This window comes from Echinops telfairi, unplaced genomic scaffold (assembly GCF_000313985.2).
Source record: "Echinops telfairi isolate 266 unplaced genomic scaffold, ASM31398v2 ScPeMD7_2186;HRSCAF=2738, whole genome shotgun sequence".
Classification (NCBI taxonomy): Eukaryota; Metazoa; Chordata; class Mammalia; order Afrosoricida; family Tenrecidae; genus Echinops; species Echinops telfairi.
This window is the reverse complement of record NW_022106084.1, coordinates 2,180,731-2,188,258: the sequence shown is the minus strand read 5'-3', so window position 1 is coordinate 2,188,258 and position 7,528 is coordinate 2,180,731.

Below are 7,528 nucleotides of genomic sequence, written 5' to 3'. Positions count from 1 at the left end.
CTGCATCCTGCATCCTTGCATGTAGCTGTGTGAATCCAACGAGGGTCTTATGGACTAGTATCAGACTTATGGACTTGAGTTGGACTGAGCTAGGATGTTTCTCTGATATATAAAGCTTCTGGATATAAAGCTGTTTCTTACATATATATTAGTGTCACTGAATTTATTTCTCTAGTAAGCCTGGCCTAACACACTTAAAGAGCCACTATGAGTTGGCATGGACTCGGTGACAGCGAATTTGTTTTGTTTTGAGGTGGGAAAATATATATATTTATTTTTCTGACAAAAAATAGAAACCTAAAAAGAAAACAAAACTATTCAAAATACAACTGAATTATATTAAAAAACTTACTATAGGAATGAATTTAAATGTAGATAAAATACATTATTGCATAAAACAGGGTAAAAGAAGTAATTTTATCTAAGATTTTTGTTTTTTTTTAAATCCAGCACATTTTTCATGTTCTTCTTTCAATTTTATCTCCTCAGCTTTTACATTGTTTATGAAACCTCTGTGCCAGCAGCATTTATAATTAACCACTTTATTGCACACAATAAGAGCTTACTAAAGTCAAGTGAAATTAAAGGGCATTTAATAAACAACTGGAAGAATATAATTAACTCTGATTCAGCTTTTTGTAAGTTAATTAACATTTGATAATCCAACATGCATATACCTAAAGGAAAGGAATTTTCCCAACTCATTTTGTTTTAGAAAAAATTATACTGACAAAATCATTTTTGGTCTTTGGTCTCCTATTTCATTTGCCCAGCTTTCACATTCCTATGAGGCAATTGAAATATGACTTACAGCAGGCACATCCTAATTCTTAAGGTAGAATATTTACTTTTAACTGTTTCAAGGAGTTCCTTTGCAGAAATGCCTAACACAGTGCATCATTTGAAATTTTGACTGCTGCTGCCATGGACCTTAATTGTGAATCCAAATTTTAAAATGTTTGACAACTTCAATATTTTCTCTGTGATGAAATGGCATGGGCACCACAAACGACCCTCCTCTTACATAAGGAGGAAGATGTATCCAACTCTGTATTTGCCCAAGGATGATTCCTATGAGGTCTTCATTGCTCTCTCACACAGATATTCTTCCCAATAAAATCCATTATGATTTAATAAATAATGTTAGCAGCTATTTAAGTAAAGTTCTTAATTGTTCAGTGGTCAAAGGCATTCTAGATTATTCTCCACCCAACTGATTTGATGCTTCAGAGAAGGTCCCATAATGGTCTTCACCACACTTGTTATGTCATATCATGGGAGAATCCTGTTCCACTCAATTGACATAAAATCTAATTATCACAGCAGTTAAGGCCTAGTAGGTGGTATACACAGACACAAAATATATCTCTGGGAAGAGACTATAAATTCAAATAAAATTCATTGTCATTGAGTCAATGCTGATTCACAGTGACCTGTTGGTTTCTGAGACTGTAACTGTTTATAGGAGCAGAAAGCCCAGCCTTTCTCCCATGGCTTGGCTGGTGATTTTGAACTGTCAACCATGTGGATCTAAGGCCACTGTGTACCCACCACACCATCAGGACCCCTCCTGGGAATAGCCGATGGAGAAGCCCAACATCATTAAGTTTCACCAAACCAGGGACTGACTCTGGAACAGACCACCACTCTCTCATATGTAAACTCATATGTAAATTCAAGCCTCGAGTTGCAAGATTAAAAGATTCTACATGCAAAATATTGACTGATGCAGTAGCCATCAAAAGAAGAGGGAGAGAAATACACAGAGTTTCTATGTATACATATATAAATAACATTCAAGTATTTCCAGTGGTAGCCAGAACCGATTATGCTAAAGAAAGAAGGCCAAACTTCCCTGGAGGCATTAACCAAAAACAAAACTCCAAGGATTGATAGAATATGAATTGAGATATTCCAAAATGTTTATGAAGTACTGGATGTACTGGTTTGTGTCAAGACATTTGGAAGACAGCTACCTGAACAACTGACTGTAAGAAACCTACATTTGTATACACTCTACAGAAGGGTGACCAAACAAAGTGCACAAATTATAGAACAATATCACTGATATCAAATGAAAGTGAATTTTCTTGAAGCTTATACAAGAATGGTTTTAACAGCACATTGAAAGGGAACTGCCAGTGTTTCTGGCTAGATTCAGAAGACGTAGAACAAGGGATATCATTACTGAGGTCAGATGGATTTTGGTTCAAAACAGAATACTAGAAAGATGTTTGCTTGTGTTTTATTGACTTTTCAAAGGCAATTCTACTGTTTAGATCAGACCAAACTGTGTATAGCCTTGAGAAAAATGGGAATTTCAGAACACTTCATTATACTCATGCAGAATTTGTACATGGATCAAGAATCAGTTGTGGAAACAGGCCCTAGAAGCACTATATAGTTTAAAATCAGAAAAGATGGGGATAGAGTTATAACCTCTCACCATATTTATTTATTGTGCATGGTGAGAAAATCATTAGAGAAGCTGGATTATATTAAGAGGAATGCTGCATCAGTATTGGAAGGAAGCTTCTTAACTGTGATAGGCAGATGCAACAACCGGCCTTGGTGAAAGTGAGGAGAACTTGAAACATGTTCTGATGAATTTCAAGGCTTGCAGCCTTCCGTATGGATTTCAACCCAATGTCAAGCAATTAGAAATTCTCACAACTGGACTGATAGGTAACATCATGATCAACTGATAAAAGATTGAAGTGGTCAAGGATTTTATCTTGCTTGGACCCACACTTAATGTTCATGGAAGCAGTCGTCAAGAGAACAAATGACATGGCATTGGGAAAATCTGCTGCACAAGGCCTCTTTCAGATGTTGACAAGTGAATGTTATTTTGAGGATTAAGGTGAGTCTGACCCAATCCATGGTATTTTCAATTGCTTCTTATGTCTGTGAAATGTGGTAATTGAATAAGGAAGACCAAAGGAAAATGGATCCATTTGAATGCTGTTTCTGGAGAAGAATCTTGAAAGTATCATGGACTGCCAATAGAACAGACCTGTCTTCAAAGAAGTGAAGCAAGAATGCTCCTTGAAGACAAGGCTGGCTACACGTCATCTAGAGTACTTTGGACATGTTATTAGGAGAAACCAGTCCCTGGAGAAGGAACATCATATTTGGTAAAGCAGAGGGTAGCAAAAAAAGTGAAAGGAGATTGATTGGACTAGATTGCTTGACAGTATAGCTACAATAATGGACAGAACCTAAGAGCAATGATGAGTACAGCATAGGACCACTTGTTCTACATAGGATCACTCTAAGTCAAATTGAACCTGAGAGTCCCTATGAACAAGGAAAAAAATATGTACACAGCATTAATATGATTGATGTAGGTTTAATTCAAGGTGTGGTCTATTCAGTATAGATTGATAGTTTATTGAAGCTACATGATTCCTGCTGCTGGATTTCAATCCTGCATTTGATTTGTTGACTTTTTGTTATATTGCCTGCCCAATTTTGGAGCCATCAGTGGACTGCAATCTTGAATTTATTCAAGTGGACATCTACCAGTCTATGGTCTTCCTGCTTCATCTTGCTACTGCAGCTATATGAGTCAGGAAATGTCTTCAGATTTTATCTGACCCCTGTATTTGAACTTAACTGAGATTCCCCACTTCTATAACTGTTTTCTTGGTATGCATCTCTTTCTATAAACATATATATATAAAAGGATCACTGGTTTTGCTCCTTTAGAGAACCCTGCCTAACATAGTTGATACAAAAAGTGGTTCTAGAAAAACAAAATCATAAGATGAGCTTTCTAAATCAGTTCTCAGCTGATTAGCCTAAACACACTGAGAGTTCAGGTTCTGCCTCAGTGAAGTCTTCCACTATTAGAAAAAGAAGAAGTTGTTAATCTGAATCCTGGCTCCAATGCCACATAAAAGACATCAATATTTCTACTTGTGCCATGAAAGTCTTTTCTCTTCTAGTAACAGAACTGATATTGCTGAAAACCAAACCCAAAGTGTTACCATATGAGTAGCTTAATTACAGTTCCAGCTTTATTCTCAGCCTAGAAGGTATCTGATATTGAAGTGAGGGCCTTTATTGGAAAGAACTGGGACACAACTTGGGATGGAGATATACGGGGTGTTACTTGGAAGGTGGTAACATGGGGTTTATAGATTCCATTGAGCCAGCCTAGCCACCAGCAGCAGCCCTCTCATCTAAAGAGCTTCTCAGAGCCATTATACACTGTACCCATACTTGAAAAGATCAGCCCGACTGTGCCAACAACACGTTATTACGGCATCTGGACTGTATCTGGAGAACTGCATAAGATCAATGCCTTACAAGATACTGCTGCCTATTCCCAAAAAACACACTCGCCATTAATTATTGCTTTTAAACCTATAAATAGACTAAAGTCATTTAGCTTAGCTCCAAAGGTAAAGGTGAGATGGTGGTCCAGGAAGAATTGCTAGTGTTTTCTAATATTACAGACAGAAACCTGAAGAATATTTGTGAGCATGATTATTAAGGTTCTGGGATAATGGTGCAAAGGACATAAGGTTGGAGTAATCTGAGTTTATTGATACAGGCCCATTGACACAGGCTTACCAGCACAAATTCTTCATTCAATGTCCCAGCTCGAGAGGCTAGGAGATTGCCCCTCAGGGCACATCATTTACTAAAACAGTAAGAAAGAAAGGTGTGGAGGGAATCCAACCATCACGTAAGAATTTTTGATGGCTATTTTAAGCCATCCTGGCTTGAAAGAGGGAACTTCCCTATCTCAATTAAGACACTTGCCTGAACAGCAGCTGATTGAGCCCCTGAACCCGTCCTGCAATAATTTCCCCAGTTCCAAGTGAATTCTTGGAATAAACATACTCAGCACCTGGCAGAAGCCCCATGTTGAGTCTTTGAAATGTGGAATTAGGGATTTCATCCAAGGAAAAGCCAACTGGAAGTCATTCGAACTGCCTCTGCCTAGGAACATAGTGAACTATAGCAATATAGCAATGCTGCGTTCCTGGAGCGCTTGTGGAAATTAGTGCCACCACCAAGGACATGAAGGGTTGATTAGTGCCACCACATCCCTATTTAACTCACCTATTTGGCCTGTGCAAAAACCAGATGGCTCGTTGGAATGAAAGTAGATTATAATAGACTTATTCAGGTGATGACTCCAATTGGCATTTTGGTTTCAGATGTGGTTTCATTGTTTGAGCAAATTAATACTTCTAGTACCTAGTATACACCCACTGATCTGTCCATTGCCTGCCTCTCAATTTCCATTTCTACAGATCACCAGAAGCAGTTTTCTGGCAACTTACAAGAGCAACAATACATGTTTACAACTCTTTCTCAATTGTCTACCAAATTTCCACTACCATGCCAATATTTAATCTTCAGGGCACTTGATCACCTTCCATTCTGCAAAATGTCATAAAGGGTGAAAAATTAATTGGGCAAAAAGTAGGCTCCATCCACCTCAGTGAAATTTCTAGGAGCCCAGTGGTGTGAGGCTTACCAAGACAGTCCTACTAACACGAAGGATAAGCTATTGCTTCTGGCCCCTCCTATAGAGAAAAGTGCAAGTCACCTGGTGTGTCTCTTTGGATTTTAGAGGCTAAATATCCCTAATTTTGGTGTGTTGTTCTGGATAATTTATTGGATGACTTATAAAGTTGCGAGCCTGGAGTGTGGCCAGAACAAGAGAAAGCTCTACAACAAGTTCAGGCTGCTGTGCATGCCACACTGTCCCTTAAGTCATATGATCCAGCTGAACCAATGGTGCTTAAGGTGTCACCGGCAGATAAGTATGTAGTTTGGAGTCTTTGGCAGTCTCCTATTGGTGAATCACTGCACAGTCCCTTGGGATTTGGGAGCAAAACTCTACGTCCTCTGCAGACAACTGTTCCCCTTTTGAAAAATACCTTTTGGCCTGGGCCTGGGCCTTAGTCACTATGTCGCCTGAGCTGCACATCATTTATGGTGTGTTTTCTGACCCACAGTGTCAAGAAGTTGGGCATACACAGTGGCACTCCATCAGTTAATGGAAGTGGCATATAGGACACTTGGCTAGTGCAGTGCCTGAAGGAACAAGCAAGCAGCATAAAGAAGTGGCCCAAATGCCTATGGTCTCCACTTCTGTTACAGTACCATCTTTTTCCCAGTCTGCACTGATGACCTCATGGAGAGTTCCTTAAGATGAGTTGGCTCATGAAGAAAAATACATGCTTAGTTTACTGATGGTTCCATAGATACCATTAAAAGTGGCAATCAGCAGAACATATCCATTTATGGGTCCTACTTCATGGACAGTGGTGATAGGAAAATCTCCTGATTTTTTCATCACCATTATCAAACTTTTGAGCATAGACCTAGTTGTTTGGTTTCATGGGCTGTTGCTAATAATTTAGCTGGAAATTCAAGATGTGAAAGGAGCAGGATTGGAAAATTAGGGACCCAGGAGGGTGCTACTGTATTGAGTGGTATAATTGATCCTTATTATCAAGGGAAAATTGGATGGTATTGCATAATGGAGGTGAAGAATAATATGTCTGGAGCCACAGGATTCATTGACTTATCTCTAAGCAACATGATGTCCCATGATTCAAGTCTGTGTTAAACTAGAGTGACTAAATTCTGACAAAACTAGTAATGGTGCTGACTCTTCAGGAATGATGATGTGGGATATCTTGCAGACCAATTCTTGTTGGTAAAGTTACTATGTGTACATTCCATTTTCTTTTTATGTTCTCTGTATAGTTCAACATTTTGTCCATAGAATGTTTTAAAATTGGTACTCAAAACTTGAATGCTTTAAGAGACTTAGAATCATGGTCAATGGGACATTGTACTTAATTGGCCTAACACCATGCTTATTGCTTCTTTTCTACCTCTTAGATCATTGAGTTGTTCCCACTTCCTAAATCATTGAGTAGTTTCTGGGATTTTGAAAGTTTTCAGTCTATCAATTATTATTGATTTCAGATTCAATAATAATTCTTTATTTGGTGGGATCAACAGAAAAAGCATGGTTGGGTACGGAAAATTGAACAAATGACTAAATTGCCACCATGAAAAACTCCTTCCTGTGACATAAGACCAGAAGACATGGATGGAGACTGATTCTTCTAAAGGTTCTCTAATTAAAAAAATTAATCTGATACTTAAAAATAAACTGAGAATATTGCAGAAATATCTCATTCAACAAGAGGGGTGGTAGCCTGTATTATATAGTTCTAAGTTTCCATTGAGTCCACTCTCTGTAAAGCCACAAGGTCAGCTGAACACCTGAAGTCATTTCCCTAAGTAACATTTAAAATTTAAACCAGAAAATAAATCCCCAAATACATGTTTAAACCACATGATGTTTTTTTTAATTATTAATGCAGAATTTATTATTTGAGCCTTGTACTCTTTTGAAAGAACTGTTGGTCAGCATGTGTGACCATGAGCTGTTGAAGGGATCATGTATCAAGCATCAAAGAACAAAAAATATCATTGTAAAGGTGGGTGAGTGCAGAGTGGAGACTCAAAGCCCATCAGTAGGCAA